This window comes from Uranotaenia lowii, chromosome 2, assembly GCF_029784155.1.
Source record: "Uranotaenia lowii strain MFRU-FL chromosome 2, ASM2978415v1, whole genome shotgun sequence".
Taxonomy (NCBI): Eukaryota; Metazoa; Arthropoda; class Insecta; order Diptera; family Culicidae; genus Uranotaenia; species Uranotaenia lowii.
Window position 1 is genome coordinate 344,906,816 of NC_073692.1, and position 25,363 is coordinate 344,932,178.

At 33.6% G+C, this 25,363-nt stretch overlaps 1 protein-coding gene across 1 annotated transcript in view; it reads right to left on the reverse strand.

Annotated features, from left to right (window-relative positions):
- Positions 1 to 25,363, reverse strand: part of LOC129749464 (insulin-like growth factor-binding protein complex acid labile subunit) — an 835,561-nt gene that overhangs the window by 623,378 nt on the left and 186,820 nt on the right. The gene's annotated exons all lie outside the window — the stretch shown is intronic.

Here is a 25,363-nt window from a genome sequence, read left to right on the forward strand (position 1 = left end):
TAAATAAGTCGCGAAAGTAACTTATCGACATTCAAGTTGCGTATGGAATTTTGGCTCTGATTGTTCAAGAAAAAAAAAACAATTTTACTACAAGTTTTTTCGTAATGGTAATGTTTCAACAAATGTTGTCATGAAATCAAAATGTAGTTTTAAATAAGTTCTTCAAAAACTATAAAACGATATGAACTCAGATAAAACAGTTATTTTAGATGATAGAAATACCCAGCTTAACGGTATACGAACAGTAAAATCTGCCAAAAATCCTCGTTGGAGTGACCATATCAGAACTTCTATATTATTTTGATGATACATGATTCTGTTTTCTTTTCTAATTTGCGCATATTTAACTAAAAAAACCATAAATTACTGTTTTTTTTAAATACATCAAATGGAGCAAAGTAATTCAATATTGTAGTATTGTACCTCATATATACAAACAAGTATTAAAAAACCACCCTAATGCCCGTGTAACGAGGGTGAGAGAAAGATGTCGTCATACAGCAAGAAATCTCGGATTGCAAGACTTTGCTCCAGCAAATATCTAGTACCTAACTAATGTTGACTTTGACGCGCTTCTCAAAACCGCCGAGGGTAAATATGAAAATTAGCACCGTCAAACTGCACTAACGTGCGAAAGACGCGCAATGTGTGTAATGGTTGGCGATGTTTTGATTACTTCTGCAGGATGGGAAGTGGCTCCGAGAATTAGGAACTATCGCAAGATATGGGTAGACAAGAATTGCCCAGTCAGATATGCGCTAAATTGCACATAACTTTTCCAACAATTGTCCCAGAGGATCGCATTGATGATAATGATGCTTTTGATGAATTTCTATGAATTTCTATGAGCATGTCAATGTATTTCGAGCGAATTTGGGGTTTTTGATGCGTCTGAAATGGACATTAGCCAAAAAGGTATGCTGATACAATAATCTTAATGATTCAAATCCATTCTAAAACTTCTATTTCAGTTACCATCGACTGTAAATTCGGTGCTGCAACGTTACCGGGAGACCCTTACGGTGGATCGAGCAAAACTCATCAGGCGTAAAAGTGGAACATATGACCGGAAGCTGTGAGCAAAGGTAATTCGATCAGTTCACAATAATCCTGGAATCTCCTTGCGGAATTTGCTCGTAAGTTGATGATTTGACAAGGGATCTGTAGTTGTTTGAAGAAGACTAAGATTTTCATCACTGGGGACACAATGAATGGAAATGTTTACAAAGAAGAATGTCTCCAGAAGAGGGTTTTGCCATTCATTCGGTCTCACAAAGGTCCGGTGAAGTTCTGGCCGGACCTTGCAAGCTGCCACTACAGCCGGGATGTCGTTAAGTGGTATAAGGAGAACAAGATCGATTTTGTTGAAAAAAGTATCAATCCACCAAACTGTCCGGAATTTCGTCCCATCGAGAAATATTGGGCAATAGTTAAGGGCAAACTGAAGAATTTTGGCAGAACCATGAAAAAACCCACTCAAATAGAAAAGTGGTGCAGAAAATGATGTCCGACCAGATTCTATTTGAAACAGACTATATGTATAATTTTTCGGGGTCGAGGATAGTTTCTATATGTGCTTTCAAACCGCTACGACTTAAAGGAGGGTGACACAATTCAAACAATTTTCAGAAATTCCTGAACCGATCAATGTTAAATTTTGTGTGTAGCCATTTTCAAGGCCGGGAATTATTTCAGAAAGGCCGGGGGGGAGGGGGTAGCCTCCCACACAAAATTCACAACTTTTTGACATTCCTCGAAGGCCTCATTTTTCAAAATGATGAACATAAGCTTTTTGACGAAACGAATTGATTTATTGAGTTGATAAGTAAAGGGAGAATGGGGATACTAGATCCCTGGGGATACTTGATTCCTTAGGGATCATTCAAATATTACGTAATGCTTTTAGGGGGGGAGGGGGTACAGCAGTTTGTTACGCTTTGTGGATGTTGCTTAACAATTTTGCGATGAATGTGTTACGTAGGAGGGAGGAGGGGGGGGGTTGAGAATGCTCGAAAATTTCGTTACGTAATATTTGAACGGCCCCTTAGCTATATCTCCAAACTGGAATGTCGTACAAATATCAAATGTGATTTAATTGAATGAATAATGGCATTTCGGTGAACTATAGATTCTAATAGGAAGAATATCAAATGTAAGTAATGAAAATTATAGACGGATAGATTAGATTAGGAAGCATGAAAGGTGTTGAAAATGAGTCAAGAGCATGATTTGAGAAAACTTCTTGCCTTCTTGTGTTTTTCGTACCCCGATCGGGTATCATTGCTGATTACGAGATTACTAATATTTATCCAATAGCTAATATTCATCCATCATTTATCTGAAGAAAAGGGCTAAAGTAATTGATTTTCTCTTGTTTATAATAAATTGCGCCCGTAAGTTTGCAATGTCATAAGGGTTGAGAATAAGCTACAGAATTTTTTTTCTGACAATTATAGATTGTGAAATGAGAACAAACATGACCAAAATAGTCAATTAACATTCTATCTTGAGGTTTTGTTTGATTTTTTTTTCATGGATTAGTGCTTCCTGAATAAAGGATCAAGTCTCCCCTAACTTCAAAAATATCGCATTTTTTTTATTCCCACGAAAATTCTTCTAGTTCATCTACGGGTTAAAGTATCGTTCTAATTTTAGGAGCATAGAAACTTGAAGTTACACGCTGTCAGAAAATGTAAAAGAGTGCGAGTTGCTAAATTTTTGCTAAAAGATATGGTGAAAATAATAAAAGGGGATCAAGTATCCCCACTCTTCCCTAATCTTTTACAAAATTAGATGCTATACAGTATTGATAGACGCCACCGGGAGGAGGGGTTGCATTTAAGGGTTTAACCCTCCCTGCATGGAAATTTTTTTCCAAGTAAAATTTTCAGTTCAAGAAATTAATATACCGTAGTAACGAGAAACTTCTAGAGCTCAAAAAGTACCCTAAAAATACGTGTTGACAAGCATGTCAGGAAATTTACTCACCTCCAGCTCCAGCAGAATTTAATCTTATATCACTCTTAGCCTGGAACGTTTTATTTTACGATACTGTACGACGTTCACAAATTGAAACTGATTTTAATTTCAAACTTTTGTATTGAAACTCAAATCTTGGCACTCAAATATCCAACCTCGTCTTTGAAATGGGTTTTCTTTAGGAAATGTTACTAAACAAGTTCAGAATTTGAAATCGTACGAGACTCAACAGAATAATATCTAAACACTAGTATTCATTACTTCATTACTAATCACTTTAATTGTAAACTACCGAGTTAGTCAATTCAAATCTTAAGCCGATATGGAACATTCTTCAAAATCCAATATAACCCTCAATTCTATTTGGTGTTTTTTGTTCTTCTAAATGCTTAACTTTACATTCTAAACGCTTTTCAAAAATTACACAAGTCCACAAATTTCGCATTTTTTCGAGGGGAAACAATTCGAGAGCTTTTTTATCAGTATATTTTCAATAACAATAAAGGTTCAAAATCAATAATCAACGTTCAAGGAGACCGTAAATAATTTTGACTTCTGCGAAAAAAATTGTTCAAGAATTTTTTTTGTTTGCTTCTTCCCATTCTGTATTATAGGGGAATTTCAAATTATAAAGGAAATTTTATACCAAACTGAATTTCATATGTTTTTGAAAGAATATTCAAATCGTTTGAAATCTTCAACAAATTTGTTAAATGAAATAAAACCTCTTAAAAACTTTCTTTAGTTAAGTCTGAAATACTTTTCAAATTTCCAAATATTGTTGTTTTTAGGTTTTCAAAATCACTGTATGTTTGGAAATAGATAATCTAGGCAAAATATTAATGTTTGATTGAATGAAGGATAGTTATCAAATTCAAAATCCTGTTTTTTTCATGTAAGTTTGTTGGTTTATCAGTTAACATTGATTTATTTCACTTCGAACTGATTCATGTTTTCACTCATTAACGCCATAATATCTTAACTAGTGGTGATAGAAAAAATCAGATAAAAAATTAAGTTTAGGACGCAAAAATTTTGCAAATCATTCATTAAGGCAAATGCACCAAAAATATGCTGTTCCCTTGAGTTAAAAGTTATTTCTTTAAATAAGTTTTGAGATAATAAATCATAGAAAAAGTTTCATTCTACAATGTTATAAAACTAGTCTTTTTCATCTTCATATTTTGCAAGTATTTTCAAACAAATTAACCTTATTTTATAGACCTACTCATAAATTTATTTTAAATTAATTTTCTTTGTTTTTCCATTCTGAATATTTGTGTTCTAAAAACTTAATCTATGAAAACCTATAAATCTTCATTTTGGAAGAGTTTGAATATAATTTGTACTTTGACTTGGATCATTAACAGTCTTGAATCAAAATTAAATAAGTTGAACTTTTTATCGAATAAAATTTAATCATCAATTATGTGTTTTGAATAAAATCTCTAAAGTTCAATATTTTCTATTCAATTCAATTCGAAATTTTTATTCAAACCCATGAGCCGATGTCCGTAAGTTCGAGTTCGAGAGTTAACATCGAACACAGTTGTACTGGATAAGTTTTTCAATAACGATCCGCCAACTGCAACGTTGATAAAGTCGCGAATGCCATAAAGATGGTAAAACAACTATAATCGAAACAAAAACAAAAAAAATCAATCTCATTTAATGGTGTTTCGAAAATATTGATTCTAATTTTTTTTTCGTTGATAAACTGCTTTTGACTTATTTTTAAGCGATATTGATATTATATCTATCTGAAAATGAATTTCGAGAATCACTCCATAAAATGGTCCTTCACATTGGCCTGATAGACGCTTTCCATTTTAAATAATGAAGATATTAGATACATTTTTTAACAAAACCATCGTAGTAGAGTTTTCATGAAGTTAGTCACACTTTTTGGTTATGTACAAATAAGTCTTTATTTAAATGCTCCTCCCGCTTCGCATACCTTCAGGTTACGATTCATTTTTTCATTTTAATTTTTTGTTTATGAAAAGCTTAAATTTTTTCATCTTTTTAATGCTATAATGCTTGAGATGTGTATCATTAAATGCACCATTTATCTCTCATTGCCCTATTTTTACAAAATTTCAACTACGAATAAAATAACCCAAACCAATTAAACAAAATGCTTCTTCAATGTATTAAAATTCATACAAGAGTTAAAATTAATGGGTAAAGAATTCCAATATAAAACACCTCTATCAAAAAATAAAGATCTAAAATACCGTTCATAATTGTATAGAAATTGGAAGCACGCGCATTGTCACTTCGACTTTGAACTCCCATAACTTTTTACTTTGATGATATTTGTTGATCAGGTTTTCTGCACAAGATACATCAAGTATCACACTATTATTCCACAAAGTTTGACCTTTTCAAAGTTTGTGAGGCCTGATATACAGTAATTATACGAGAATCAATCTTTTTGGACTTTTACCATTAAATCTGCAACATTTCAGAAACTACGCTATTTTTATTGGAATTCTGCAGAATGATTTTTGTAAAATTTAAAACAATCATGTTTGAAGTGTTCTAAAAGTTCTATTGATGGAATCAAAGCTATGCGAGGTACAATTTTCAGTCATGTAACATAATAAAATCACATTAAATATTGAATAATCAGTAAATCTATTTCAATAAAAAAAAAACTCCAAACAATATCGTGAGATTCCGATTTCAAAACACGAATTTTTTTTTTTTTAATTTTCTTTATTGATTTTCTCGGAAATTTTTTGATTTTTTGTGGATGGAAAAAATATTGTTCTCATGAATCGTCCAAAATTCTATAGAAATCGCATTTCTAGGTTCATGTTTGAAATATTGTTTCACGCGTAACTTTTGATCTCATCGATAGAACTTTTCAAAAACTTCAGACATGCTTACTTTATATTTCAAGAATCACTCTACAAAATTCAATAAACAGTGTTGCGTAGTTTCTCATATATTTTAGTTTTAATCGTTAAAGTTCAAAAAGTTCAATATTCGTAGAAAAACTGTATCACAGGTCACACAAACTTTGGATAGATCAAATTTTGTGATATAATATTGTGATAGTTAAGGTAAATTTTAACTATTCCCATAATTTTTTTGGTAGGTTTTGCTGCCAGAAATACCAATAACAATTTTGGAAGCGATCCACCCAGTTCTGAATTAGCGCAACGAGTTTTAATTTTTTTTTTATGGAAATTTCTATGGGAAAACAAAATTTTTCATTCAAAAATCGCCAGAAATGTACTGAAAGTTCCATAAAATAAAGCTTTTGCATGAAAAATATTTCTTGATTCTTGCAAAACATTTTGTGTTAGTAAACCACAATCCTAACTTTTACCCTGTAAAAGCTATTCGATGTCAAACAAAATTTGTGTATTCAAATTTAATTTTTTTTAATTGAAACGTTTTGACAGTTAATTTGAAAGCTGTGTAACCGTAGGATGAGAATAATAAAATCTCAAAATACTGCTTGGAATAGCTAATAAATTATTTGATTTGATTTTCATGAAATTATTGAAAGCTTTAGCAAGCTAAGTCTGCCATTTTAATCACTTTTCAATAGATTCTGTTTAGTTGCTTAGCTGCTTAGGAAGCTTAGGAATAGTCAAATCAAAAATCAAAGACCAACTTCTTTTCAAGCTTATTTGAATTTTCTGGATGATTTATGTAATGTGCAAAAATCTCTTCTTCCATACTAATTTCCATACAAAATTGAAACGCGTTGCGCTAACTCAGGAATCATTCAAATCATCTAAAGGCATCAAATTCAAAAGGCATACGAAAACATATAGCTTAGCTTAGCTTAGCTTGGTTGACTACTCATATCCACCTTAAATCATGGAACTTGAAATGCTGTGTAGATATGATCGTTCATTAAAAATTAAAAAAAAAAACAAAAGTTAAACTTCAGATAACATATTTTATTGGGCTTTGCTCAACTTACGCATTTCGAATTCCATAATCGCTGGCGTGGCTAAGCAGAACAAGTTCTACCTCGCCAATGGTTGCTACTCCGTGATTGATCGAGGCCATCAATTTTGTGCAAGGGCCAACAGAATGGTGCTTGGGATTAGCATTTCATTCACAATGCACAAAACTCATGCTCTCCCTTTGAATAAGATCAATAACGGCGCCGGCCACGTCCTAGTAGTCAATGGGGGAAACATGAAAGGATGTTAGTATGATATTTTTTAGGTTCAATCAACAACCTTTTGTCCCTATATATTCCAAAGACTAGCTTTAAAAAATTCAGAAACAAAGGTAGGTCAATATCACCAACTATGGAAACCGTCTGTACGTCTGCGAATCTATATTCAAATATCCATGGAAAGGGTTTTTGTTAGTAGGGGAGAGGTTATAGATCAGGATCCATTTTGGTGAATGGTGTGATCAAGTTTTCCTACACCTCCTATGCTCCTAGATATTTCCTAAGGAAACTCCTATTTCTATCTTTGAGGCAGTAATAAGAAGTTTAATAGAAAAGCTAGAATGTGTTTAAATTATGCTTGTTTTCGTAATCCTTGTTCCTGATACACTAATGTGTTTTCAAAAACGACCTTTTAGAGTAAAGTTACTTTTATTATACTTCGCGGAATATTATCAGGAGATATTTAAAATATTAACATTTTGTCGATTTATGTAGTAAAGCACCTATTTGTTATTTTCAATTTTTAACTTTTATGTAGGTTGTGATAACCGAATAAGGTCGTTTTTGGAAACTCCTTAGTGCAAATCAACTTTTTGCCTCATATTGATTTCACAATTACACGGAGAAAATTTATTAACTAAAAAAGTTGGATTAATAAGATTGACTTAACAAGATTGAAATTGCAAAAATCAACTGATTGAAAATCCAAACCTTAACTGATTAAGACAAAAAAGACCTTTTAATAATAATATCTCATTGCACGTGCAATAAAATTTCAAAGCTGCGTTTGCGGTAGTAGATCAAACATTTATCAGTACCTAAACTTAACAAATATCATATAATATACATACATGTACACACGTTTGACAAACTATCTCAAAGTATGAATGGACTACGTTTAAAAAAGATTATGTCTAAAATACAAAAGTTTATTCTTATCCTGATTTTATCATATTTATTACGCTTAAAGCATTCTTAATACTCATTTCTATGAATCATTCAACCCTATTCTCAATCAAAATAAACTCATTCTTCATCCGTTCATTATATCAAATTCGAGAATACGAAAAGATTTGAATCGTTCAAGTAGTGTGCCCTATCAAAAGACCTGAATATTAAAAAAAATCAATTGGGAATTGAAATACGATTTGGAGACGAACTCTACATTATATTGAGTCGGTCCGGGCCCATTCCCGAACCTTCCAAACCCTGGGGTCCAAAAAGTCTCGTCCCGGCTCATAACTCCTCGCAGAATCCTCAAATTGAATATTTTGCACCGAAAAACCAACACCAATTCTGCCTTCTCCGTGAAACCGAGCCCGCTAACGGCTCCTGCGCCAACCCATAGATCTCCTAAAGGAAACCTTTCTCCGAACAACCCTGTCGAAAACCGCAACCCCGTATCCAACTAGGCAAAAAAGTTATTAGCCAACAGGGGCATGTCATTTGGCCTTGAAAAACAATAAACTCAATCGAGATCACTGCTGGGTGCCCGGCGAAGTATTGCATGGAAATAAGTCATGCAATAACTGGGCACCCAACAGCGATGCGAACCGAATCCACTGCTGTTCAATGCCAAAAGACATGCTCCGATTCAACACCCAATAACTTTCTTGTCCAACGAGACACGAAATTACGGTCCTCGACCAAGCTGTTCAGCGGAAAATCCTCCCCAAAAAAACCCATAAGTAGGCACAAAAACCATCAGCAGGCCCGGCTCCACAGAAGAAACAAAAACCATGGTGATCCCTCACTCAACAAGACACTCAACTTCCCCACACAAACCCAAAAGTCCAAATTTACCGATGCAAACGCCAGTGAAATAATACTGAAGTCAATTGAGCTTAGCTTTTAGAATCAAAACCCTTTTTCAGAGTAGTATGTTCTTCTTAAAGTGCATAGAAAATCGTACAGCTCCACTTGTTATTATAACTGAAATAAAGTTGAATGACTTTGATTGATTACGAATGATCTTTGAAGTAAGTGGGGTGATCTGAAAAAATACCGAGCAATCAGTTACATTCAAAAGTATTGGCACCATGTTTTAAGTGTATATGTGACACACACACACACACACACACACACACACACACACACACACACACACACACACACACACACACACACACACACACACACACACACACACACACACACACACACACACACACACACACAATGTTTTGATTCACACGGTATTATTACTTCTTACCAAATATACCACAAAACAAACCTGAATAATTTAAACTACCTAATATCTACAAAACAAATTTAACAAAAAAATTAATAACAGCAAATCACCTCCACTTTGGATTACTATACATGTACATTTAAAAATGTTCCGTAGTGATAACCTTTACTTAAGCAACAATAGCGGTAAGAAAAACAAATTCGTTCTTAAAAAAACTATTCAATCCTTGCTGTCGGCTAAACCGACAATATCTCACCTCGCTTAAGCATGGAATAGAAATTTGATTCAAAAACTCCAGATTTATCTTCACAATTTAAAGCTTTCTATTCATATAAGAAAAACCCGATTTAATACACTTAACAGTGGATTGTAGCCTTTCTTACAGTCTAAAAATTATATTTGGATACACATGACACAAAATAATAAAATGATCGATTTCTAAATTCTGAGTAATGATTAAAGTATTTCGAACGTAGTAAATCCTAAATGAATTTAAGAAATAAGGATTTTAAATTTTTTAAAGGATGAAGTTATTTTGAAATAATTATAATTTTCACAAAAATAATAGCATAATTGTAAACTAATTGAAAAATTTTGAATGATTGAATTCTGGGATATCTTGTATGATCCCGTTTCTATGACATTATGATCTTATATTAATAAAATAGAAGAGGTCTAAACATGAAGGGTATAATTTTTAAAAAAGATTCCTAACCATGTGTTTCAAATAATTCAACCTCTCAAGAAAAGGAAGCGAATAAATGGAAAAAAATTTAAATAAATTTTCAACTGCTAAACTAAAATACGATGCTTCAATGTAGATTACAATAGTCTATCGATTTAACAATAGATATTAAACATTTTGACAACTTTGAAATGTCAATATTTTCAATTTTGTCAATTATGTCTATTTTATCATTTTTGTCAATTTTGTCAATTCTATTAGTTTTGTCAATTTTGTCAATTTTATAAATTTAGTAAATTTTGTAAATTTTGTAAATTTTGTAAACTTAGTAACTTTTGTAAATTTTGTAAATTTTGAAAATTTTGTAAATTTTGTCCACTTGGGTAGTTTTGTCAACATTTAGAACATTTAGAACGGCAAGTGAAATTGAATGATACAAAAACTTATACCTACTCGAAAATATTTAAAATATTTATTTTTGATTTTTGACTTTAACTTGTCAATATACATGCTACTGCTAGATCAGTTGATCCTAGTATCACATTATTTTATTTCCAATAAGATTCTATTTTCCCTAACCAGCATGAGAGCAGCAGTGGTATAAATTATTTTAGCATACCTTTCAGGGGCATTCTTACTAGTATACAAGAAAGAATGCCCCTGATAGGTATGCTAAATCTTTGATTTCTATGTTGATTCATTTTTGTAAAGGACGAAAGCTGTTTCGAGAAAATCGCGTTGAAAGTAATTAGGTTTAAAATGTAAGTCTTCAAACGGTACTTTTTCACCCAGCTGACAATTTGATTGTTAAAATTTTGCCGCACGCCCTTTTGAAAAAAATTATACCACTGCTGCTCTCATTCTGGGTAGGGAATATCGAATCTTATTGGAAGAAAATAATGGGATTCTGGGTATGCCAACGAATGATTCGCAACGTAAGGTCGATTTTTGAAAAGGGCACATTTTTTGTCATATTTGCAAAATTTGTCAAATTTGTAAATTTCATCAAGTTTGTGAATGTTGTCATTTTTTTTTTCAATTTTGTAAACTATGCAAGTTTGGTCCAATTTGTAATTTTTGATGATTTTAACAATCATGTCATTTTTGTAATTATAGACTATTTTGAAATGTTTGTAAATTATGTCAGTTTGGTAAATTTGTTTAATTTTTTTCTATATTGATTCTGTCAATTTTGTGCATATTTTGAAAACTTTTTCAGTTTTATGATTTATATTCATTTTATCTATCCAGTTTTGTCAATTTTGTAAATGTTATAATTTATGTCAATCCATTCAAAATTGGTCAACTTTGGTCAATTTTTGTCAATTTTTCCCATATTTGCGAAATATGTCAGGCTTGTTGAAACTTGTTTAAAGTTTGTGAATGTTGTCTATTTTGTAATTTTTATCAATTTTATCAATTATGTAAATTTGATACACTTTGTAATTTAAGAAAATTTAAACAATTGTCATTTTTGTAGTAATTGACTATTTTGACATTTTTGTCCATTATGTCGGTTTTGTAAATTTGTTTTGAAAATCGTCTAGCGCTGGATTGCATCTGAATTTGTGGATTTTAATCTGAATTCTGAAACTCACTTTTGGACCCGATTTTTTTTTAGTTAAGTTTAAAATCAGAAATACTTTAAAGTCAAGGGAATTCAACATTTTGAAATTAACACGTCTGTACAAAAAATCACTTTAAACTTTAAAACAGTTGATAAAATTAAATTGGGTGAAACTTTTTGTTGATGCATTTTCTTTTGAACGCGAAATTACGCCTATTTAAAATGGGATTTTTTTATCCGGGTAGGGCTAATAGATAGCGTCGATTTTTGAAATAGGATTTGATTAGATGTTCCGAAGTTTCAAAAGCGTTTTTTTTTCGAGCTAACTGACAGTTTCGCCCTTATGAAATGTTACGCTATGTTTGTTTACATTTGGTGCGTTCGCCCTTTTTCAAACTTACTACAAAATTATCTAACAGATTCACGCTTGCGTATCGAAGCCAGCCATCGCTGCAGAAAAATGCGGTGTTGAACACTACACCCATCGGTTTGATATGGCAATTCGGGGTTGTACCCCTTTATGAAACTCCATATTTTCATAACATGGTCTTGGAGCTACGGCTTCAATATTTTTGCGACCGGTTCGGTTAACACTGATCTGGTAAAAAAGATAAAATTGTCATGATATAAGAAATCTAACTCCCTTTTCTGCCGCTCGTTTTGTCGTCATGAAGACATCATGAGTGGGAGTGGTGTGCGCCCATCGTGTAGCGAATAGCGTGTAGCGAACGCGCCCATCGTGTATATGACGTCATAAACACGATAATCTTCATTTTAGTGATTGCTGGTTGTGGCTAGCAAGCCAAATTGACACGTTTTTTGGAGTGATGATTTGATGATAATTACTATGAAAAATTTTTTTTCAAACTATTTTGTTTTTTTTTCTTTCTTTTATACATTGAAGAGGGAAAAAAATCAAATTTTTTAAGACAAAAATCATTTTTATTGTACTTTCCAGTTTCGCAAAAACGTAGTGACAAAGTTTATAAAAAATCCACACCAATACATACAAATACACTGACATCGTCTGAACTCGTCGAGCTGATTCGATAGGTACCTATAAAGGTATATCTAAGACCCATAATTAAGGATCTCCCAAATCGACCGATAACTATACCTTTCTGAAAGAAAGGCAAAAAGCTGCACTGCACAGTCAGAACTTTCAGAGCTTTTACTTGTATCACAACTTGCATTCAAGTTTCCGTAATACCAAAACGTTGTGAAATGTTTCCGAAATATTTCCGGCTGGGTAGCGAAACCCAGCTGGAGAAAAAAAAACAAAATGAAATGAATGTGTTCCCAATCTAAAAGCATTAAATTTTACTTATTTTAAACAATTTGAAACTAAAATAAAAGTACAAAAAGTCTACTTATCTTTGAGTACACTCGGGCTCATCTCGTGCAGGAAGGATCATGCTATCCCGAGCGGAAAAAACTGCTGGGCTAACCGGGTGGCGTAGCACTAGCTTTATTGAATCACCACTTGCAAAAAACACAAATTATGAATATCTGCCAAATTTATTCCATAACTAGCTGATCCCATACGAACTCCGTTTCGCTTTCAACTTGGAATATGTCATGAACAGTTTGTATGAAAGTCAATTGCGAAGCATTTTCCAGATGCACTTCTGAATTCATTGTTAAGTAATAATTGCAAAAATATTGGTCGATCACTTTGTCAGTCGTCTGCTGCTAAATTTGAGATCAGGAATCAATTGACCGTGTCAAAAAACCACGTGTATAAATTTCGAATAAATCATTGCATAACAATGCAATTATTGCCAAACAGCTAAACGCCATTCGGGGGCTCTTATACAATCTTTGATAACTGAAATCGATTGCCCTTCCCTCAAAACTCCCGTGTGCAAATTTTCATAGTAATCCATTGTATAATAACGTCAATATTGCTAGAAACAGTGAAAACGACGATATTGCAAAAATATTGAAAGCTTAATATGGACGACCCCTTTTGCCGGTACCTTACTCTGAATTTAATATCTGAAATCCATTGCTCGTCCCTCAAAACTCTCGTGTAGTAAATAGTTAATATGGACGACCCCTTTGGCCGACCTCTCATTTTAGTTTCGATAAGTGAAATCAGTTGTTTGTTCCTAATAACTCCTATGTGCAAATTTTCATCCCAATCCGATTTATAAAAACGTCAATATCACTAAGATACTGTAAATTTAATATGGACGACCCCTTTTTCCGACCCCTTACACTAAATTTGATACGTCAAATCGATTGCACGTCACTCAAAACTGTCGTGTACCACTTTTCATCTGAATACGATGTATAATAACGTCAATATCGCGAAAACACCGAACATTTAATATGGACGACCCCTTTGGCCGACCCCTTACACAAAATTTGACACCTGAAATCGATTGTTCGCCTTTCAAAACACTCATGTGCAAATTTTCAACACGATCCGACGAAAAGTAACGTCAATATCGCGAAAACAATATTTGTCTTGTATGGACGACCCCCTTCAGAAGGGGTCACCCGAAAATCTAAAAACATTTTTCATCATTCCTGGTCCTAATGAGCATCCATGCCAAATTTCAGCTCTCTAGCTCTTAAGACGACTGAGTCTATAGAGGACAAACAAACAAACAAACAAACAAACAAACAAACAAACATACAGAAATTGCTTTTTATATATATAGATACTTCACTTCCCCGCGTTTAAGGACTTGATAAGGAATGATTATCACTCAACGCTAGTAATTTAAGACACTTTTATTCGGATAATATTACTAAATTGTTTCCCTTAGCACTTTTTTGAAACTCCAAATTGGCAGGGTTCCCAAACCTCCTCAAAAGGCATACGAAAACATATAGGAGGAAAACTCATTTTTTGCATCGGTCTAATGCTACATAGTGGTAAATTCCTGGCAAAAAAGTCTGTTGTGAAACAACTGTGGAAAATGGAATTGACGTTTTTTGCCTCATAATTGGTTTCAACAATAGTGTTCATCAAAGTAATTCGAATTCGTTTCAATCTGTTCCAAAAATCTTTGAGATCGATTCTGTTCTTACTTACTGATTATTCAAAAATTCACGTTTCGCAGAAGTAACTTTGATGTTTGAAATTTTTTCCAGTATTTTAAAAGCAACATAATTTTCAGTCATTTTTGTTAGCTTCCATCTTTTGTAAGCACGATCTCTATCAACTAGGGTTCTCTGAACTGGTTGGTTTAACTCGCTTGGGGTTGAGGTTGAAAAAATTATCTTTCTGTTTAAAATATCCAATGGAACGCAGATGTTACGTAATGATTTTATGTTGACGTTGCAGAAATCTACAAGGCTGTTGGGATCAAAAATTGAATAAAACAATCGCCAGCTTATGATGTCAAAATAATCAAGATTCGAATTGATAACTACTTTTTTTGGTAATTTCTTAAATAACTGTATCCGTTGGCAGGTTCAATATTTATGTCAAGTGAAGCATATTTCTTTTCCTAATTTATTTTCAAATCTGAGAAATGATTAAGGCGTTTTTATAAAAAAAAAAGTTGGCTCAGATTCAAAATTCAACATGGACGTTGAAACAAGCATTCTATTGAAATGATCAATTTTCAGAGTGTGCACTAGCATATTTTAGCAAAATTTTAACTTGTACAAGATCTGTACATTCTAAACTAGGGTGGTTATAGGAAAACCCAACCAACAATTTATGCTCATTGACAACAATCTTCCTCCTACTTTGCCAATTCGATCACTGCGAATTGTTGAATAGCCATTGATATTGATTAGAATTGAAGATTTTTGACTTTTTTTTTTCACCTGTCATTAGTATAACGAAAAAAACTTGCAATTCATCTAAAGGGCAGGGATTTGAAGATTTGGAAAGCGAGTACGTATTTTATTTTGTCGGGCACTAAAAGTTAGTTTTGAAATGTTTGTAAGTTTGGGTTGAATTTTCTAAATTTAATATTTGGACGCAAAAATCAGCCCTAACACCGCTTCCGAACTTGATTCTAGACGTTAATCGTTATCAAACGTTCCTACTCTGGGTCTCTAAAAAAAAGTGTCTGCAATGTTAAGATTCGTAATTAAAAAACTTAACTAATTTTTCGAAGAATTTTTCAGATGCAAGTTTAATAAGAGTATCGTTGGTATTGAATGTTTTGAATAACCATCAAAATGAAATCCAATTTTGTGTTCTGCAAGGCAACTGTTACATAATAAATATCTAATCAAACATATTGTTCGATTTTTGTTTTGATTCCAGATCCTTGAAAAACATCAGCAATAAATTGAGCAATTGAAAACTTTCAGTTTCATCCTTTAAAGCCCCAAGCATTTATTTCTTCAAATAGCAGATGTTGACTATGTCATTTCCTGCCGCTCTTGAGGCCCCAGCCTGCTCCGTTTCCGGTTAATAGTACACAATAACTGAAATTACATCCAATTTCCTGTCCGTTTCGTCCCGGGCTTCACCTTCTCGAAATCCAAGCTACCACCACAAACCCATTCACAAAGCTCGACGCTACCGCCATGCCATCTTCATCGAAGCAGAAGAACCCCGAGGAGCGACATTAGCTAAGACATTCGCCCACTGACCCATTCCGTTCCATTCCATTCCGTTTGGATGGCGGCTGGTGTCCGGTTCAATTTTCCACCCAACATCAGAAACACAATCGGAAATTGCATTTTCCTAATCGAATTGTGTGCCCCTTGGAAGCCACCTTCTGGCAGCCCAGGCCCTTGGAAACTGACCCCGGAACTTGTGGATTCCCGGGTGCGGATGATGACATCATCATCATCCCTTTGGCTCCCAGAAGGGTGGTTGGTTTCTCTTCCATCTGACCAAGTGGCGGCAATGAGGAATAATAAGCTCCTTTCATCGTCAATGTTTAACAACTTAACCAATGAGAAATTGCAATCCAACCAACTGGTGGTGGCTTTCGGCATGTTCGAGTGAGCAACTTTGTTTGAGGTGAGGCAGCTGATGCACTCCAAGTGTTTTTAGGACCTAGCCTGAAGAAGAAGGACGAAGGAAACTCCTCCGGATAGCGGCCAATAGTAATGGTTCAATGAAGTTTAATGTGATTTTACTGTCATTCCAAGTGTTACCAATGACTTCCGTTTCCGCAAGTGTTTGTTACATGCATACAACATGTCCGGATCCCATACATTTCTCTTTGATGAGGATCCGTTTGGATCCTGGTTAGTTCTATTAGGCAATTGGATTTGTGGAAAGCATTTGGCCTATAAGCTGCCCTGGCCTAACAGGGTGTGAAATAATTTTAATGGGCATATAGGGAGTGCTGCAGTCGCAACAATGTATCGCATTAAGACAAATGTGCAATATTATTTGAAGAAACGTGGTTTTAACTTTTCCAATTGTCCTTTAACACTCAACACATTAAGTGGAGACCAACTATCTTAAGGTTTCTTTTTTTGAATTTTTCCCGACTGTAACAATACAATTATTTCCCAAAAAAAAACTAAAAAAAAAGCGAATTTGTTTAATTTTGTACAGTGGTTACCGGAATGCAGATCGATTAAGCTTGGTTTACACTTCTCGTGAAAATGAGCGTGAAAACATCTAATTTTGACAATAACTCAAAATTGCGGCACAATAAGCATGTATAACAAAGTCGAATCGATGAAGAACAACTTGAAAGATGATATTCCAGCCAAACCCTCTTTGAAACCTTCTTGAACTATTTTATACCTATTCCCCCGGGTTTCATCGTAGAATTTTCATCGTGGCAGGGTAAACGAAATCAAAACAGTTCTAGGAGTTATATTTAAAAAGAAGGTTTGAAGAACCTCTTGGCTGAATGAAACTATGATGAAAGGAATTCATCGAAATTCATTGAAAAAAACAAATCCATTTTCATCTTTCAACCATTCCCCATCGATTCCACCATGTTACAAAATCTAGTTTGAAAAACGAACACAAACACAAGCAGGATCACAATGGAACTTGATGTTTCCTCGAAAAGATTCTTTTTACTAAACTCTGAGCATACATATTTCGAGGATATGATTTCTAGCATCTTACAAATGCTAAAACCACGAACCCACAGAGAGTATACTATGTGAACGTGACTGAGATTTGATCTAATGACCGTTGGCATAGAAGACTTGAAGGCAATCCGCTACGCCACGGGCTGCAGCAAAGTAGTTAAGTCCAGTTGTTGAGTAATTGATGAAACAAGATTTTTCACGTTCATTTTCATGTGTAAGTAGGGCTTAAGATGCAAAACATTTGAGTAATTTGAGGTCCTGAATGAGTTAAAAATTCAAACCAGTGGTCAGAAAAAGTCTCAACAATACCTAAACTTCAATATTTTTAGTAAGATATCAAGGCATTTTCATTTTTAAGAAATTAAGAATTTACAGATAAAAAAAAACTTCTAATGAATCAGAACCAGATAGAAGATTTTAAAGAGTTTCCATATTTGATCTATATATATAAAAAATAATTTCTGTCTGTCTATCAATTTCATACCAGTTGGATAACTTATTCAAATTCAACCGTTCCTTGATGTTGATTTTAATACTGACGACCAGAGCTAACATCTTTTCCAAAATAAATCCTGGGCCTTGAAGCTTAGCTGAAAAGAATTAAAATATATATCGAAATTCAGTCCCTTAATTTGTTGGTGGAAATAGTTATTTGGAATTTCTTAACTTATGAGTTTTCTGATTGTTTACCTTTATTAACACTAGATTTACGGGAACCCGTCTGTTTTACAGGTTCACTTTTTCTTCTCTCGAGTTCTGTTTACATTAACATGACCTAGGTTGGAAAATGGCGCTGATTGAAAAAGGAAATTTTTTGTTCTCTCTTAAAATATGTGTAAGGATTATCAAAATTAATTATCTAAATATTTATAAAACACAAAATCATTTTGGTCGTTTAAACTAAGAGTTGAGAAAAGAATAAATATAAGTTTTTAATCGTTATTGAGATTAAATTCCATATTTGATATGACAGCCATAGATCAAAGTTGAGATTTGTGAAACAATTGAAAACAAAAAAAATCGAAAAATGGGATGATAAAAAATTGCTTGAACCATTGGTATTATACTTCTTGTTTTTAGTACTGAATTGGTTTTTTTTTTTAATTCAGAGCCCAAAGATGTTTTAATTATTACAGTGAAGTATAAAATTCAAGAAAAAAGAATATCAAATGAAAAAAAAAATTATAAATTGATGGAATAGATTTGAACGCATGAAACGAATTGAAAATTAGCCTTGAGCGTGTTATAAGAAATCTTCTTGTCGTACAAGACCATTTGTCCAGCACCGATGATGGTCTGTTAACACAAATATTGAGCTGCCAATTCAGGACTAAAATGTGTAAATAAGTCAAAAAACTTCTGAATGTAACAATCTAAAATCACCCTTGAAGATCGCTTCAACTGATGTTGTTATGTATAGTCTTCAGAATTTGAAAGCGGAATCAGGTAAAAGATTCGTTATGGAATTTTCAATCATACTATATAGAAAAGAGACATTTTACAAAATTAGAGACGCTGTTTGAGTTTATTTATCCAGAATTGAAAACTAGAAAATTTAACATTTACCCATAGAATTCGTGAATATAATATTTTTAATTAATAAAAAACTCAGTCCATCAGAATGACGACCTGGAGCTTAGAAAAGATTTCTTCGATCAGCTTAATGAATCAATTCAATTCTAAATGTTTCATAGTGAGTAAGTGAATGTTTGGAAATCTTGGATAATAATTGAAAAAAAAATTATGATAACAATCAATGAATATTTCAATGTTAAACATCGAGAATTACAAAATCATAGGAAAATTTTAGAAAAGCTATGCAAACCTTGTAATATTTTAATGTACAGGGTGTTTAATCAAAAAGTTCCAATTGAAATGAAAATCACATTATTTTAAGCCAATTTTTCAGAATTTGTGTATCTTTAATTGAATTAAAAGATAATTTAACAATGAATGATCACACAATTCATTCTCAAAAAAATTACCTTCAACCGAACTAACGAGCTTTAGAAGTTTCTTAAGTCCATCAAATGTGACACGCTCCACAGTGATGGACATGTCCTCTCATGTAATAATGATGATAATTTTTTGGGACTTAGTCGGTTTTTCGAAAAATCAATGAGAAAATCGATTTAAAAAAAAAAAATATTTCTTGAAAACACCAGGTTTTACGTTTAATGCGTTTTTAAGTCTATGGTTTCAAAATTAAAATAACGATTTTTCCGAAATCCTTTTATTCTCCTTTTCGTATGTCTTGAGGGTACAAAATAAAAAACTTTAAGTGTTGTATATGGTTGATTTACGAGATTCGACATGACCCATTTGGCTGCCACCCTACCCTATTCTGTAGTGTAAATTAGTTTTAAGATCAACAAACAATTTATAAACAATTTAATCTGATTGAAAATTATGATTAATTTGAAAATATGTACTTCGCCAAATTCAACGTACTGATTCTACAGACAAGAATATGAAAAACAATTTTCACAAACATGAATAATGCCTTAAATATAACATTAAATTTGTAAGCTTAAAATATTCAGTCAGAGTTTTCGACTACCCGTTAGTAATTTGAATTGAATTTTCTTTAACAAACATAAATTTTGCTAGGAAAACACATGGTATATCGATTATTTTTTATTTCAAACTTTATTTGGTGATTTATCATATTTTAAGAATTTTTTTCTTAATACTTTTACTTTAATGAAATAAAAAATTCGATAAATATATGGGAAATGAATATGCAATCATTAGCGTTTTTCTTCTTAAACTGCGTTTCTGGACGTACATCACTTAAGGGGGGAGTAGGGTCTAACACTTTCAAAAAATCTATCTTTTTTTATTTTCATTTCAAGAATGTTGTGTCAAATTTTCAAGTCAATCGAGGCAAAACTGTAGAAATTATATGCCTTTAACTTCTCTTATCTAATACTGCTGGAATTCTAGAGCAGAAACTTCAAATGCGTTTTTCTCGAAAGCACATTTTTAAAGTCAGTGGACATCGTCATTTGAAAACTACTTCACCGATTCTTTTCAAATTTGGAACATATTTTCTACATATAAAATACTCAACCCCAATGATTTTCTTATTTTACTTTGGGGAGATTTTACATATAAAAATGGCGGATTTTTTCATGAAAAATCGTAGTTTTTACTTCAAATAGCCACACAAATTTCATAAAAAAAATTTTACGTTAAATAAAATCGTTGGGGTCCAGAAAAATATTTTGCTCTAATTTTTTGACTTCAGATGATTCTGTGCTGATATACAGTGTCCACCGCAAATCGTGTTTTCTAAAAGGCATCCTCGAAAGTGCTCCGTCACCGGCTCATTTTTCAATATTTTTCTACGAAAAAATTACTACATAAATGTTCTTTTAAAAATGCTTTGTATAATGCAAAAAATTTGAATACATTTGTTTGAACGATAAAACGATAAATGCTCTAAAAAAATTCGTGAAAATGGTGTTTTTTACCCGTTAGACCCTACTCCCTCCTTATGGTTTTCATATGTTAAATATATACTTTTGATTTTTGAAGCATTAGTGAACTGAAAACTTTTAATCTTGTAAATTTGTTGGACTTAAATTGCATCACTTAAACTTAAAAAATTTCAATATGTAAACATTTGCAAAAAAAAAAATCATAAAAGATAACACTTTCTTCTAAAAACACACCTTTTTTACCAAAATAGCGCAAATACACTATTAAACAATCGCATCTTTAATAAGTTCTTTAGTTTAAAAAATACAAATAATTCTGTGTGATTTGAAGCAAAACAACAACAAAATCAACTCCACGAAAACTGTATCTTTAAATTCAAATGGCAAAAATTAGTTGAAAAAAAAAAATATTGAGAAACCTCTAACTAATAAGTAGAGTTTAATGTATTCAAGCATGTTGGAACGTTTGGAAGTCTGGAAATCTACGAAAAAAATATCTGGTGGTGGTGCCAGACAACACTTTGAAGGCATCTGAGGACTGTATTCGAAAAAATGGAACACATTAATTTGTGAATTATTTTTCAATGGATGAATGAAATTCGATGAAATTTTAAGTGGCACTACTTAGTAACGTAATGTTTACATGTGCAAAACTTTGTGGCGATCTGTTCAATAGTTTTTAAGTAGTGTCTAATGAATAAATTCATTGCCCAAAATTTTTGGGCAGGATCGCGAAAATTCTTGAAATCCCCATTCAGAGACTCCAAAACAGCTTAAAATCAACCATGCGACCGAAATTCATGCATTCTGAAAGTCCTAGATACAGTCCTAACAGTGAGCTAAAATTTAAATAGAAGTAAGAAAGAATTACTTCATGAAGGTATGGTCATTGATGAGTATAACAAAACTATTTTTTTTTGTTTCGATTATAGTCGTTTTACCATCTTTATGGCATTCGCGACTTTATCAACGTTGCAGTTGGCGGATCGTTATTGAAAAACTATCCGGTACAACTGTGTTCGATGTTTACTCTTGGGCTCGAACTCGCGGACATCGGCTCAGGAGCCAACAGACTTGCCAACTGAGCTATATCACAAGCCCTAGTATAACAAAACGATTCATTCAAAGAACAAAAAATGGACCAAACATCATGTCTTATTGATAAAAAAAAGCTGTCGAACGATAAAATAAACAAAATAAAGTTGTTAAATCATGCGCGAAATGGTAAATCCCAAAGCGGGGTGAAATTTTGAAAAATTTCGTTAAGGAAATCGATACGAGCTCTGTAGAGGGTACTTGGGGGATCTTCTGTCAGAAATGTTTATTGAAAAGCCTAGCCTGAATGTTCCGCAGAAGACAGCGAAGAAAATTAAAAAAAATTATATCTAGTACTAAGTTTTGCTGACGATCCCTGGAAGATGCAAATCCATAAATGGTACATAACGATTGGCTCAATAAACGCTAAATATATCAAAAAAGGCTTCATAGGCAACCGTTTTTCTTCCATAGCACTTTCAAAAGTTTCTCAAAGTTTATATTCTGTTTTGGTTGGATCTGGAATCGTGCTATTAAGGGAAATCTTTGATGCAGATATAGATAGTTTTTTTTTCCTACCAGAAGGTGAAAAATCTGCTTAACTGGTCAAAACTTCGATAAAATTGAAAACTTTGAGTTAATTTGAAGGTCAAGCTTCAGGAAATGAAGAACGTCAACAGAAATAGCCTTGTTTTAGAAAAACGGTAGCTCATAGTATGCAATAAATATGGCGCATATGTTACCCAAACCTTTAAGTCATTTAACTTATACATTAGACGCTATCTTAAAAACCACTACAATGATCGCCGCAAAGATTTGCACATGTGAGCATTACGTTTCAAGGTATCAAGGTATAATTTCATCAATTTTCACCCATACGCTCAAAAGTAATCCACAAATGAGAAAGTTTTGCATTTTTTCAAATTGAAACATGTTTTGGCGAATTTTGTGAATCAAAACTAACATACAAAAAGACATTTAAAATTTTTCATCATTCAAGCAACTTACGGCTCTTGGAATCACTAATTTGTTCCAAATCATCCAACTACAATACAAATGCATCCTAAAACTCACATCGCAAAACACGCTGATGCTACACGTTATTTCCAATTCGATCAGATAGAGACATTATTGGGCTTATTAATTTAGCGAACCAAGACAGCCGCTCAATAGAAAATTAGTTCGTTCGGAAAACTGGATTCATTAACGAAAACACGATACGATACTAATCGAGCTCGGTCGGACTTGCTTCGGATGCTATCTGGCCCCATCAATCTGCTCCCTCCACAGAAAATGATCAAATCATCCAATTTTCGCAAACGCTCTCGTCGTCGTCGTAAGTTATTAATTAATTTAACACTTCATTGGTCTCCATTTTCCAAAGAGAAGCGGACCGAAATTATATGCTCATTCAAAGCGCCTCCTGGTCCCCGAATGAGACTTGCTTCGAATCTCTGGTACAAGCTCTAAGCCGAATTTTGGCATTTGCTGTGCCCCCATATTGCTGCCTTATGCTTTCATCCATTTCAGTGAGCGAGCAAGCGGCAGCAACACTATTAAGATGGCTATCAATTTGCCCAATAGTGCTGCTCACAAATTATCACGACTTTTAAAACGATCATCATGAATTATTAATAGAAATTATCTGTTCCCATTATTCAGCCCCGAGGTATTTTTCTTTTTTTTTTCTCTAACTGCCTGCCTTCATCCAAAACCCTATCGCTTATCCAAAATTGAAATAGTGTGGACGCCTTACATGGAAAAACTTTTATCTATCTGAGAGATGTGTCTTTCTGGCGGCTCTCCTGCTTTCTTCCCTACCTTGTTCCCTAACTGGATGTTCCAGCTGACCATCAGGAATCATGGTCTCTTTCCCAGATGCTCCGCTGGCCAACAACGACACCGAGGACGGATGCCTTAAGGTCGCTGATTTACTCGGTAACAAATTAGACCGACGACGAGCCTACCGGAGGCCTAAGAGATGGCGCACTCCCCGTGAAATGTGTGGAACCAACTGGCCCGATCCTACCATCATCATCAGCCAGCCAGCACTATCGTCATCAGAAAAACGGCCTCCGGGTCTCGTAAATCAAGTGATGGTAATTGGAAATTTATTCTTCACCATGTTTTACTGGTACGGTAACCTATACATTGGGTTTGAGAAAACGGAAAGTGCTGACCTGACACTTTGGTTCAATTTTTTAGCTCGTTTTCGCTCTATGGCTCCTCCACAGGAAAGGTCAGGGAAGCTAGATCTGTCCCTAGAAGCTGGAAGCAATCGATGCCTGCCGGGCGGCAGCAAAAATAAAAACCAGCAATAAGGCTATTTCGGTCGGAAGTGAAGGTTTAATTGTTGGCCCGATGCCAACAGAAGAGTGGGTTCAACCCCGTAGAAGGCTAAAAATTGGTTCCAAAAGCTTTTGGTTCAGAGTTGTGCCAAGATTGTTTGTTGTTGGTGTAGGTCAGTCTCGGTTGCAGCTTGTGGTCGACGTTGGAGAAAGTTTATGTGTTCATTTGTGCCTAATCTAGTTAAGTTTTTTTTTTTAATTTGTGACACCTTCAAAAGCGGAAATTATTTGGCATGGATAGAATATCAATTTTAGAATAGATCAAATGAATTTTGAAGAATAGTTTTCAATCTAATATATAAAGATGAGTTGGACTATATATGTTTGTATGCACCTTATACAAATCGACACCGCTTAACCGATAAGCCTGAAATTTGGTACAGAGATGTATTTGGACCAGGGTAAGGTTTTAGTGAAAGTTCAGAGCCCCTCCCGCCTAAGAAAAGAGACCCTCCCATACAACTTTCGTTTTTATTTCCACAAATCAAAAGTCATGGCACCCATTTGGCAGCCGATTTTCGTTTCCTTTGGCGGGTTGTTTTCACCATCACCATAGGCCGGGCGTAAGAAACGACTATCCAGAGTTCACGTGTACTGGAAAGTAAATCAAAGCTTGCTGAGCGTTAAAGATTTGAAAGAAGAAATTTTGGCGGGTGTTTTTTGTACCTCCTACTTCCTACTGCTGAAAGCACGTGGTACTGGTAGATAGGAGAATTTTGGATGCAATAATGATGCAACATTTCGGATTGAAAAATACAACTAACCTGTAAGGTATGAATTGACTTGAATTGTAGTGGTTTTCAAAGTACTCCCTACCACTGCTGCAGGGCTTTGGAGTCTATAAGAATATACAGTGTGTGAAGTATGGATGCAGTGATTTATCTTCATTATGAATTTGGATTGAGTGCTGAAAACATATTAAGTAATTTTCCTAAAATCAAGCTTTTTGGAACCAACCATTTTCGTATTTTTAGAATTCC